Genomic DNA, 13,552 nt, shown 5'->3' on the forward strand with positions numbered 1-13,552 from the left:
CCGGAGAGAGCGAGAGAGAGAGTCCCATACCCAGAGAGAGCGAGAGAGAGAGTCCCATACCCGGAGAGAGCGAGAGAGAGTCCCATACCCGGAGAGAGCGAGAGAGCGTCCCATACCCGGAGAGAGAGAGAGTCCCATACCCGGAGATAGCGAGAGAGAGTCCCATACCCGGAGAGAGCGAGAAAGAGTCCCATACCCGGAGAGAGCGAGAGAGAGTCCCATACCCGGAAAAAGCGAGAGAGAGTCCCATACCCGGAGAGAGCGAGAGAGATTCCCATACCCGGAGAAAGCGAGAGAGAGTCCCATACCTGGAGAGAGCAAGAGAGAGTCCCATACCCGGAGAGAGCGAGAGAGAGTCCCATACCCGGAGAGAGCGAGAAAGAGTCCCATACCTGGAGAGAGCGAGAGAGAGTCCCATACCCGGAAAGAGCGAGAGAGAGTCCCATACCCGGAGAGAGCGAGAGAGAGTCCCATACCCGGAGAAAGCGAGAGAGAGTCCCATACCTGGAGAGAGCAAGAGAGAGTCCCATACATGGAGAGAGCGAGAGAGAGTCCCTTACCCGGAGAGAGCGAGAGAGAGTCCCTTACCCGGAGAGAGCGAGAGAGAATCCGTTACCCGGAGAGAGAGAGTTCCATACCCGGAGAGAGCGAGAGAGTGTCCCGTACCTGGAGAGAGCGAGAGAGTCCCATACCCGGAGAGAGCGAGAGAGAGAGTCCCATACCCGGAGAGAGCGAGAGAGAGGGTCCCATACCCGGAGAGAGCGAGAGAGAGTCCCATACCCGGAGATAGCGAGAGAGAGTCCCATACCCGGAGAGAGCGAGAGAGAGTCCCATACCCGCAGAGAGCGAGAGAGAGTCCCATACCCGGAGAGAGAGAGTCCCATACCCGGAGAGAGCGAGAGAGAGTCCCATACCCGCAGAGAGCGAGAGAGAGTCCCATACCCGGAGAGAGAGAGTCCCATACCCGGAGAGAGCGAGAGAGAGTCCCATACCCGGAGAGAGCGAGAGAGAGTCCCATACCCGGAGAGAGCGAGAGAGAGTCCCATACCCGGAGAGAGCGAGAGAGAGTCCCATACCCGGAGAGAGCGAGAGAGAGTCCCATACCCGGAGAGAGCGAGAGAGAGTCCCATTCCCGGAGAGAGCGAGAGAGAGTCCCATACCCGGAGAGAGAGCGTCCCATACCCGGAGAGAGAGAGTGCCATACCTGGAGAGAGCGAGAGAGAGTCCCATACCCGGAGAGAGCGAGAAAGAGTCCCATACCTGGAGAGAGCGAGAGAGAGACCCATACCCGGAGAAAGCGAGAGAGAGTCACATACCTGGAGAGAGCAAGAGAGAGTCCCATACATGGAGAGAGAGAGTCCCATACATGGAGAGAGCGAGAGAGAGTCCCATACCCGGAGAGAGCGAGAGAGAGTCCCTTACCCGGAGAGAGAGAGTTCCATACCCGGAGAGAGCGAGAGAGAGTCCCGTACCCGGAGAGAGCGAGAGAGAGTCCCATACCTGGAGAGAGCGAGAGAGAGTCCCATACCCGGAGAGAGCGAGAGAGAGTCCCATACCCGGAGAGAGTCCCATACCTGGAGAGAGCGAGAGAGAGTCCCATACCCGGAGAGAGCGAGAGAGAGTCCCATACCTGGAGAGAGCAAGAGAGAGTCCCGTACCCAGAGAGAGCGAGAGTCCCATACCTGGAGAGAGCAAGAGAGAGAGTCCCATACCTGGAGAGAGCAAGAGAGAGAGTCCCATACCTGGAGAGAGCAAGAGAGAGAGTCCCATACCTGGAGAGAGCGAGAGTCCCATACCCGGAGAGAGAGGGAGAGAGTCCCATACCCGGAGAGAGCGAGAGAGAGAGTCCCATTCCTGGAGAGAGCGAGAGAGAGTCCCATAGCCGGAGAGAGCGAGAGAGAGAGAGTCCCATACCCGGAGAGAGCGAGAGAGAGAGTCCCATACCCGGAGAGAGCGAGAGAGTCCCATACCCGGAGAGAGCGAGAGAGAGAGTCCCATACCCGGAGAGAGCGAGAGAGAGTCCCATACCTGGAGAGAGCGACAGAGAGTCCCATACCCGGAGAGAGCGAGAGAGAGTCCCATACCCGGAGAGAGCGAGAGAGCGTCCCATACCCGGAGAGAGAGAGAGAGAGAGAGTCCCATACCCGGAGAGAGCGAGAGAGAGTCCCATACCCGGAGAGAGCGAGAGAGAGTCCCATACCCGGAGAGAGCGAGAGAGAGTCCCATACCCGGAGAGCGCGAGAGAGAGTCCCATACCCGGAGAGAGCGAGAGAGAGTCCCATACCCGGAGAGAGCGAGAGAGAGTCACATACCTGGAGAGAGCAAGAGAGAGTCCCATACATGGAGAGAGAGAGTCCCATACATGGAGAGAGCGAGAGAGAGTCCCATACCCGGAGAGAGCGAGAGAGAGTCCCTTACCCGGAGAGAGAGAGTTCCATACCCGGAGAGAGCGAGAGAGAGTCCCGTACCTGGAGAGAGCGAGAGAGAGTCCCATACCTGGAGAGAGCGAGACAGAGTCCCATACCCGGAGAGAGCGAGAGAGAGTCCCATACCCGGAGAGAGTCCCATACCCGGAGAGAGCGAGAGAGAGTCCCATACCTGGAGAGAGCAAGAGAGAGTCCCGTACCCGGAGAGAGCGAGAGTCCCATACCTGGAGAGAGCAAGAGAGAGAGTCCCATACCTGGAGAGAGCAAGAGAGAGAGTCCCATACCTGGAGAGAGCAAGAGAGAGAGTCCCATACCTGGAGAGAGCGAGAGTCCCATACCCGGAGAGAGAGAGAGAGAGTCCCATACCCGGAGAGAGCGAGAGAGAGAGTCCCATTCCTGGAGAGAGCGAGAGAGAGTCCCATACCCGGAGAGAGCGAGAGAGAGTCCCATACCTGGAGAGAGCGAGAGAGAGTCCCATACCTGGAGAGAGCGAGAGAGAGTCCCATACCCGGAGAGAGCGAGAGAGAGTCCCATACCCAGAGAGAGCGAGAGAGAGTCCCATACCCGGAGAGAGCGAGAGAGAGTCCCATACCCGGAGAAAGCGAGAGAGAGTCCCATACCTGGAGAGAGCGAGAGAGAGTCCCATACCCGGAGAGAGCGAGAGAGAGTCCCTTACCCGGAGAGAGAGAGTTCCATACCCGGAGAGAGCGAGAGAGAGTCCTGTAGCTGGAGAGAGCGAGAGAGAGTCCCATACCTGGAGAGAGCGAGAGAGAGTCCCATACCCGGAGAGAGCGAGAGAGAGTCCCATACCCAGAGAGTGCGAGAGAGATTCCCATACCCGGAGAGTGCGAGAGAGAGTCCCATACCCGGAGAGAGCGAGAGAGAGTCCCATACCCGGAGAGAGCGAGAGAGAGTCCCATACCCGGAGAGAGCAAGAGAGAGTCCCATACCTGGAGAGAGCGAGAGAGAGTCCCATAACCGGCGAGAGCGAGAGTCCCATACCTGGAAACAGCGAGAGAGTGTCCCATACCTGGAGAGAGCGAGAGAGAGTCCCATACCGGGAGAGAGCGAGAGAGAGTCACATACCCAGAGAGAGTCCCTTACCCGGAGAGAGAGAGTCTATATCTATACCCTTCACACCCTCATTGAAAAACATATACACCAAACAAAAAATGGGAAAATATTCGCCTGTTTCATCGACTTCAAGAAAGCCTTTGACTCTATATGGCACGAAGGGCTCTATTATAAACTTCTTCAATGTGGAATAGGGGGCAAAGTCTATGACCTTATTAAATCAATGTATCTGAAAAACAAATGCGGGGTCAAAATTGGAGACAAACGCACCGATTTCTTCACCCAGAGAAGAGGCGTCCGGCAGGGCTGCAATTTGAGCCCGACCCTGTTCAACATATACATAAATGAATTAGCAGACATGCTGGAGCAAAGCGAGTCACCAGGTCTCCGTCTCCTGGATGGAGAAGTGAAATCCCTGTTCTATGCGGACGACCTGGTTCTGCTGTCTCCCACAGAACAGGGATTACAGCAACAACTAGACCTACTCGACAAATACTGCCAAAATTGGGCTCTAACAGTAAATCTAAAGAAAACCAACATCATGATTTTTCAAAAAAGGCCCAGATGTCAGGAAAACAAATACCAGTTTACCCTCAGTGATATCACTATAGGACACACTATGAGCTACACCTACCTTGGTCTAACTATTACAGCATCAGGGAGCTTCAGCATAGCAGTGAATGCACTAAAAGAAAAAGCCCGAAGAGCCCTATATGCAATAAAAAGAAAATTCTACAACATCCAAATCCCAATCAAAATCTGGCTCAAAATATTTGACAGCATAATCCTGCCCATTGCACTGTACGGTAGTGAAGTATGGGGCCCGCTAAATCACCAAAGCTACACTAAATGGGAAAAACATACAATAGAAGCCCTACATGCAGAATTCTGCCGAAGCATCCTTCGCACCCAAAGAAAAACGCCAACAAATGCATGCAGAGCCGAACTAGGCAGATACCCACTGATAATAAACATCCAAAAACGAGCACTAAACTTCCTAAATCACCTCAAATCTAGCTCCCCAGACACCCTTCATTTCAAAGCCTTTCAGACCCAAGAGCTAAACCCAGAAAAGAGTCCCCTGAGTCAGCTGCTACGGAAACTAAGTACTCAGCCGGACCCTGACCAGCCCCAGACCAACACAGCCGTCCAAACACCAATCCGAGTGAACCAAATCATTAAAAAATGCAAAGAAACCTACCTGGAACATTGGAACAAAATAACCGAAAGCCAAAGCAGATTAGAATGTTACCGGGCCCTAAAAAGAGAATATAAACTGGCAGACTACCTCACGACCATCAGAGACACAAAACAGAGACAGACCCTCACCAGGTACAGACTAAGCGACCACCAACTGGAAATTGAAAAAGGCAGATACAAGAAATCCTGGCAGCCTAGAGAGAATAGAATATGCGATCAATGTCTGGCTGGCGAGGTTGAAACAGAAATGCATTTCCTCCTAAAATGCGAAAAATTCAACACATCAAGAAACATATTATTCAACAAGCTAAGCCAAACAACCCCAGATTTCAAGGAATTGGATGATCTGTCAAAATTGAGATTAGTCCTAGGAGAAGGAGACAGACCATACCTTGGGGCCAAATATGTAACAACATGTCACAACCTGAGGACTGTTTAAAATTAAGACTGTTTAAAATTAATATTGAACGTACCAAATGAAGTACAAAGACTGTTTAAAATTAATATTGTTTAAAAGTAATATTGTATGTACCCAACAAATGTCAAATCGATTGACACCTACAGAATGTTGGAAAACTGTACCTTTTTGCTATGTAAGCTTTGGCAATATGGTTCTCTGTAAACTTTCATGCCAATAAAGCATTTTAATTGGAATTGGAATTGGAGTCCCATACCCGGAGAGAGCGAGAGAGAGTCCCGTACCCGGAGAGAGCGAGAGAGTCCCATTCCTGGAGAGAGCGAGAGAGAGTCCCATACCCGGAGAGAGCGAGAGCGAGAGAGAGAGTCCCATACCCGGAGAGAGCGAGAGAGAGAGTCCCATACCCAGAGAGAGCGAGAGAGAGAGTCCCATACCCGGAGAGAGCGAGAGAGAGTCCCATACCCGGAGAGAGCGAGAGAGAGTCCCATACCCAGAGAGAGTCCCTTACCCGGAGAGAGAGAGTCCCATACCCGGAGAGAGCGAGAGAGAGTCCCGTACCCGGAGAGAGCGAGAGAGAGTCCCGTACCCGGAGAGAGCGAGAGAGAGTCCCATACCTGGAGAGAGCGAGAGAGAGTCCCATACCTGGAGAGAGCGAGAGAGAGTCCCATACCTGGAGAGAGCGAGACAGAGTCCCGTACCCGGAGAGAGAGAGAGAGAGCGAGTCCCATACCCGGAGAGAGAGAGAGAGTCCCATACCCGGAGAGAGCGAGAGAGAGTCCCATACCCGGAAAGAGCGAGAGAGAGTCCCATACCCGGAGAGAGCGAGAGAGAGTCCCATACCCGGAGAAAGCGAGAGAGAGTCCCATACCTGGAGAGAGCAAGAGAGAGTCCCATACATGGAGAGAGCGAGAGAGAGTCCCTTACCCGGAGAGAGCGAGAGAGAGTCCCTTACCCGGAGAGAGCGAGAGAGAATCCGTTACCCGGAGAGAGAGAGTTCCATACCCGGAGAGAGCGAGAGAGTGTCCCGTACCTGGAGAGAGCGAGAGAGTCCCATACCCGGAGAGAGCGAGAGAGAGAGTCCCATACCCGGAGAGAGCGAGAGAGAGGGTCCCATACCCGGAGAGAGCGAGAGAGAGTCCCATACCCGGAGATAGCGAGAGAGAGTCCCATACCCGGAGAGAGCGAGAGAGAGTCCCATACCCGCAGAGAGCGAGAGAGAGTCCCATACCCGGAGAGAGAGAGTCCCATACCCGGAGAGAGCGAGAGAGAGTCCCATACCCGCAGAGAGCGAGAGAGAGTCCCATACCCGGAGAGAGAGAGTCCCATACCCGGAGAGAGCGAGAGAGAGTCCCATACCCGGAGAGAGCGAGAGAGAGTCCCATACCCGGAGAGAGCGAGAGAGAGTCCCATACCCGGAGAGAGCGAGAGAGAGTCCCATACCCGGAGAGAGCGAGAGAGAGTCCCATACCCGGAGAGAGCGAGAGAGAGTCCCATTCCCGGAGAGAGCGAGAGAGAGTCCCATACCCGGAGAGAGAGCGTCCCATACCCGGAGAGAGAGAGTGCCATACCTGGAGAGAGCGAGAGAGAGTCCCATACCCGGAGAGAGCGAGAAAGAGTCCCATACCTGGAGAGAGCGAGAGAGAGACCCATACCCGGAGAAAGCGAGAGAGAGTCACATACCTGGAGAGAGCAAGAGAGAGTCCCATACATGGAGAGAGAGAGTCCCATACATGGAGAGAGCGAGAGAGAGTCCCATACCCGGAGAGAGCGAGAGAGAGTCCCTTACCCGGAGAGAGAGAGTTCCATACCCGGAGAGAGCGAGAGAGAGTCCCGTACCCGGAGAGAGCGAGAGAGAGTCCCATACCTGGAGAGAGCGAGAGAGAGTCCCATACCCGGAGAGAGCGAGAGAGAGTCCCATACCCGGAGAGAGTCCCATACCCGGAGAGACAGAGTCCCATACCTGGAGAGAGCGAGAGAGAGTCCCATACCCGGAGAGAGCGAGAGAGAGTCCCATACCTGGAGAGAGCAAGAGAGAGTCCCGTACCCAGAGAGAGCGAGAGTCCCATACCTGGAGAGAGCAAGAGAGAGAGTCCCATACCTGGAGAGAGCAAGAGAGAGAGTCCCATACCTGGAGAGAGCAAGAGAGAGAGTCCCATACCTGGAGAGAGCGAGAGTCCCATACCCGGAGAGAGAGGGAGAGAGTCCCATACCCGGAGAGAGCGAGAGAGAGAGTCCCATTCCTGGAGAGAGCGAGAGAGAGTCCCATAGCCGGAGAGAGCGAGAGAGAGAGAGTCCCATACCCGGAGAGAGCGAGAGAGAGAGTCCCATACCCGGAGAGAGCGAGAGAGTCCCATACCCGGAGAGAGCGAGAGAGAGAGTCCCATACCCGGAGAGAGCGAGAGAGAGTCCCATACCTGGAGAGAGCGACAGAGAGTCCCATACCCGGAGAGAGCGAGAGAGAGTCCCATACCCGGAGAGAGCGAGAGAGCGTCCCATACCCGGAGAGAGAGAGAGAGAGAGAGTCCCATACCCGGAGAGAGCGAGAGAGAGTCCCATACCCGGAGAGAGCGAGAGAGAGTCCCATACCCGGAGAGAGCGAGAGAGAGTCCCATACCCGGAGAGCGCGAGAGAGAGTCCCATACCCGGAGAGAGCGAGAGAGAGTCCCATACCCGGAGAGAGCGAGAGAGAGTCACATACCTGGAGAGAGCAAGAGAGAGTCCCATACATGGAGAGAGAGAGTCCCATACATGGAGAGAGCGAGAGAGAGTCCCATACCCGGAGAGAGCGAGAGAGAGTCCCTTACCCGGAGAGAGAGAGTTCCATACCCGGAGAGAGCGAGAGAGAGTCCCGTACCTGGAGAGAGCGAGAGAGAGTCCCATACCTGGAGAGAGCGAGACAGAGTCCCATACCCGGAGAGAGCGAGAGAGAGTCCCATACCCGGAGAGAGTCCCATACCCGGAGAGAGCGAGAGAGAGTCCCATACCTGGAGAGAGCAAGAGAGAGTCCCGTACCCGGAGAGAGCGAGAGTCCCATACCTGGAGAGAGCAAGAGAGAGAGTCCCATACCTGGAGAGAGCAAGAGAGAGAGTCCCATACCTGGAGAGAGCAAGAGAGAGAGTCCCATACCTGGAGAGAGCGAGAGTCCCATACCCGGAGAGAGAGAGAGAGAGTCCCATACCCGGAGAGAGCGAGAGAGAGAGTCCCATTCCTGGAGAGAGCGAGAGAGAGTCCCATACCCGGAGAGAGCGAGAGAGAGTCCCATACCTGGAGAGAGCGAGAGAGAGTCCCATACCTGGAGAGAGCGAGAGAGAGTCCCATACCCGGAGAGAGCGAGAGAGAGTCCCATACCCAGAGAGAGCGAGAGAGAGTCCCATACCCGGAGAGAGCGAGAGAGAGTCCCATACCCGGAGAAAGCGAGAGAGAGTCCCATACCTGGAGAGAGCGAGAGAGAGTCCCATACCCGGAGAGAGCGAGAGAGAGTCCCTTACCCGGAGAGAGAGAGTTCCATACCCGGAGAGAGCGAGAGAGAGTCCTGTAGCTGGAGAGAGCGAGAGAGAGTCCCATACCTGGAGAGAGCGAGAGAGAGTCCCATACCCGGAGAGAGCGAGAGAGAGTCCCATACCCAGAGAGTGCGAGAGAGATTCCCATACCCGGAGAGTGCGAGAGAGAGTCCCATACCCGGAGAGAGCGAGAGAGAGTCCCATACCCGGAGAGAGCGAGAGAGAGTCCCATACCCGGAGAGAGCAAGAGAGAGTCCCATACCTGGAGAGAGCGAGAGAGAGTCCCATAACCGGCGAGAGCGAGAGTCCCATACCTGGAAACAGCGAGAGAGTGTCCCATACCTGGAGAGAGCGAGAGAGAGTCCCATACCGGGAGAGAGCGAGAGAGAGTCACATACCCAGAGAGAGTCCCTTACCCGGAGAGAGAGAGTCTATATCTATACCCTTCACACCCTCATTGAAAAACATATACACCAAACAAAAAATGGGAAAATATTCGCCTGTTTCATCGACTTCAAGAAAGCCTTTGACTCTATATGGCACGAAGGGCTCTATTATAAACTTCTTCAATGTGGAATAGGGGGCAAAGTCTATGACCTTATTAAATCAATGTATCTGAAAAACAAATGCGGGGTCAAAATTGGAGACAAACGCACCGATTTCTTCACCCAGAGAAGAGGCGTCCGGCAGGGCTGCAATTTGAGCCCGACCCTGTTCAACATATACATAAATGAATTAGCAGACATGCTGGAGCAAAGCGAGTCACCAGGTCTCCGTCTCCTGGATGGAGAAGTGAAATCCCTGTTCTATGCGGACGACCTGGTTCTGCTGTCTCCCACAGAACAGGGATTACAGCAACAACTAGACCTACTCGACAAATACTGCCAAAATTGGGCTCTAACAGTAAATCTAAAGAAAACCAACATCATGATTTTTCAAAAAAGGCCCAGATGTCAGGAAAACAAATACCAGTTTACCCTCAGTGATATCACTATAGGACACACTATGAGCTACACCTACCTTGGTCTAACTATTACAGCATCAGGGAGCTTCAGCATAGCAGTGAATGCACTAAAAGAAAAAGCCCGAAGAGCCCTATATGCAATAAAAAGAAAATTCTACAACATCCAAATCCCAATCAAAATCTGGCTCAAAATATTTGACAGCATAATCCTGCCCATTGCACTGTACGGTAGTGAAGTATGGGGCCCGCTAAATCACCAAAGCTACACTAAATGGGAAAAACATACAATAGAAGCCCTACATGCAGAATTCTGCCGAAGCATCCTTCGCACCCAAAGAAAAACGCCAACAAATGCATGCAGAGCCGAACTAGGCAGATACCCACTGATAATAAACATCCAAAAACGAGCACTAAACTTCCTAAATCACCTCAAATCTAGCTCCCCAGACACCCTTCATTTCAAAGCCTTTCAGACCCAAGAGCTAAACCCAGAAAAGAGTCCCCTGAGTCAGCTGCTACGGAAACTAAGTACTCAGCCGGACCCTGACCAGCCCCAGACCAACACAGCCGTCCAAACACCAATCCGAGTGAACCAAATCATTAAAAAATGCAAAGAAACCTACCTGGAACATTGGAACAAAATAACCGAAAGCCAAAGCAGATTAGAATGTTACCGGGCCCTAAAAAGAGAATATAAACTGGCAGACTACCTCACGACCATCAGAGACACAAAACAGAGACAGACCCTCACCAGGTACAGACTAAGCGACCACCAACTGGAAATTGAAAAAGGCAGATACAAGAAATCCTGGCAGCCTAGAGAGAATAGAATATGCGATCAATGTCTGGCTGGCGAGGTTGAAACAGAAATGCATTTCCTCCTAAAATGCGAAAAATTCAACACATCAAGAAACATATTATTCAACAAGCTAAGCCAAACAACCCCAGATTTCAAGGAATTGGATGATCTGTCAAAATTGAGATTAGTCCTAGGAGAAGGAGACAGACCATACCTTGGGGCCAAATATGTAACAACATGTCACAACCTGAGGACTGTTTAAAATTAAGACTGTTTAAAATTAATATTGAACGTACCAAATGAAGTACAAAGACTGTTTAAAATTAATATTGTTTAAAAGTAATATTGTATGTACCCAACAAATGTCAAATCGATTGACACCTACAGAATGTTGGAAAACTGTACCTTTTTGCTATGTAAGCTTTGGCAATATGGTTCTCTGTAAACTTTCATGCCAATAAAGCATTTTAATTGGAATTGGAATTGGAGTCCCATACCCGGAGAGAGCGAGAGAGAGTCCCGTACCCGGAGAGAGCGAGAGAGAGTCCCGTACCCGGAGAGAGCGAGAGAGAGTCCCGTACCCGGAGAGAGCGAGAGAGAGTCCCATACCTGGAGAGAGCGAGAAAGAGTCCCATACCTGGAGAGAGCGAGAGAGAGTCCCATACCTGGAGAGAGCGAGACAGAGTCCCGTACCCGGAGAGAGAGAGCGAGTCCCATACCCGGAGAGAGAGAGCGAGTCCCATACCCGGAGAGAGCGAGAGAGAGTCCCATACCCGGAGAGAGCGAGAGAGAGTCCCATACCTGGAGAGAGCGAGAGAGAGTCCCATACCTGGAGAGAGCAAGAGAGAGAGTCCCATACCTGGAGAGAGCAAGAGAGAGAGTCCCATACCTGGAGAGAGCGAGAGTCCCATACCCGGAGAGAGCGAGAGAGAGAGTCCCATACCCGGAGAGAGCGAGAGAGAGAGAGTCCCATACCCGGAGAGAGCGAGAGAGTCCCATTCCTGGAGAGAGCGAGAGAGAGTCCCATACCCGGAGAGAGCGAGAGCGAGAGAGAGAGTCCCATACCCGGAGAGAGCGAGAGAGAGAGTCCCATACCCAGAGAGAGCGAGAGAGAGAGTCCCATACCCGGAGAGAGCGAGAGAGAGTCCCATACCCGGAGAGAGCGAGAGAGAGTCCCATACCCAGAGAGAGTCCCTTACCCGGAGAGAGAGAGTCCCATACCCGGAGAGAGCGAGAGAGAGTCCCGTACCCGGAGAGAGCGAGAGAGAGTCCCGTACCCGGAGAGAGCGAGAGAGAGTCCCATACCTGGAGAGAGCGAGAGAGAGTCCCATACCTGGAGAGAGCGAGAGAGAGTCCCATACCTGGAGAGAGCGAGACAGAGTCCCGTACCCGGAGAGAGAGAGAGAGAGCGAGTCCCATACCCGGAGAGAGAGAGAGAGTCCCATACCCGGAGAGAGCGAGAGAGAGTCCCATACCCGGAGAGAGCGAGAGAGAGTCCCATACCTGGAGAGAGCGAGAGAGAGTCCCATACCTGGGGAGAGCAAGAGAGAGAGTCCCATACCTGGAGAGAGCAAGAGAGAGAGTCCCATACCTGGAGAGAGCGAGAGTCCCATACCCGGAGAGAGCGAGAGAGAGAGTCCCATACCCGGAGAGAGCGAGAGAGAGAGAGTCCCATACCCGGAGAGAGCGAGAGAGAGTCCCATACCCGGAGAGAGCGAGAGCGAGAGAGAGAGTCCCATACCCGGAGAGAGCGAGAGAGAGAGTCCCATACCCAGAGAGAGCGAGAGAGAGAGTCCCATACCCGGAGAGAGCGAGAGAGAGTCCCATACCCGGAGAGAGCGAGAGAGCGTCCCATACCCGGAGAGAGAGAGAGTCCCATACCCGGAGATAGCGAGAGAGAGTCCCATACCCGGAGAGAGCGAGAGAGAGTCCCATACCCGGAGAGAGCGAGAGAGATTCCCATACCCGGAGAAAGCGAGAGAGAGTCCCATACCTGGAGAGAGCAAGAGAGAGTCCCATACCCGGAGAGAGCGAGAGAGAGTCCCATACCCGGAGAGAGCGAGAAAGAGTCCCATACCTGGAGAGAGCGAGAGAGAGTCCCATACCCGGAGAGAGCGAGAGAGAGTCCCATACCCGGAGAGAGCGAGAGAGAGTCCCATACCCGGAGAAAGCGAGAGAGAGTCCCATACCTGGAGAGAGCAAGAGAGAGTCCCATACATGGAGAGAGCGAGAGAGAGTCCCATACCCGGAGAGAGCGAGAGAGAGTCCCATACCCGGAGAGAGCGAGAGAGAGTCCCATACCCGGAGAAAGCGAGAGAGAGTCCCATACCTGGAGAGAGCAAGAGAGAGTCCCATACATGGAGAGAGCGAGAGAGAGTCCCATACCCGGAGAGAGCATCCGTTACCCGGAGAGAGAGAGTTCCATACCCGGAGAGAGCGAGAGAGTGTCCCGTACCTGGAGAGAGCGAGAGAGTCCCATACCCGGAGAGAGCGAGAGACAGTCCCATACCCGGAGAGAGCGAGAGAGAGTCCCATACCCGGAGATAGCGAGAGAGAGTCCCATACCCGGAGAGAGCGAGAGAGAGTCCCATACCCGGAGAGAGCGAGAGAGAGTCCCATACCCGGAGAGAGCGAGAGAGAGTCCCATACCCGGAGAGAGCGAGAGAGAGTCCCATACCCGGAGAGAGCGAGAGAGAGTCCCATACCCGGAGAGCACGAGAGAGAGTCCCATACCCGGAGAGAGCGAGAGAGAGTCCCATACCCGGAGAGAGCGAGAAAGAGTCCCATACCCGGAGAGAGCGAGAGAGAGTCCCATACCCGGAGAGAGCGAGAGAGAGTCACATACCTGGAGAGAGCAAGAGAGAGTCCCATACATGGAGAGAGAGAGTCCCATACATGGAGAGAGCGAGAGAGAGTCCCATACCCGGAGAGAGCGAGAGAGAGTCCCTTACCCGGAGAGAGAGAGTTCCATACCCGGAGAGAGCGAGAGAGAGTCCCGTACCTGGAGAGAGCGAGAGAGAGTCCCATACCTGGAGAGAGCGAGACAGAGTCCCATACCCGGAGAGAGCGAGAGAGAGTCCCATACCCGGAGAGAGTCCCATACCCGGAGAGACAGAGTCCCATACCTGGAGAGAGCGAGAGAGAGTCCCATACCCAGAGAGAGCGAGAGAG

The 13,552-nt window shown here is 53.9% G+C and overlaps 1 protein-coding gene across 1 annotated transcript in view; it reads left to right on the forward strand.

Moving 5' to 3' along the window:
* Window positions 1–13,552, forward strand: part of adora2aa (adenosine A2a receptor a) — a 148,644-nt gene that overhangs the window by 59,498 nt on the left and 75,594 nt on the right.

The sequence above is a fragment of the Somniosus microcephalus genome, chromosome 19, assembly GCF_052327205.1.
Source record: "Somniosus microcephalus isolate GS21.2 chromosome 19, FLI_Smic_1.0, whole genome shotgun sequence".
In the NCBI taxonomy this organism is placed as follows: domain Eukaryota; kingdom Metazoa; phylum Chordata; class Chondrichthyes; order Squaliformes; family Somniosidae; genus Somniosus; species Somniosus microcephalus.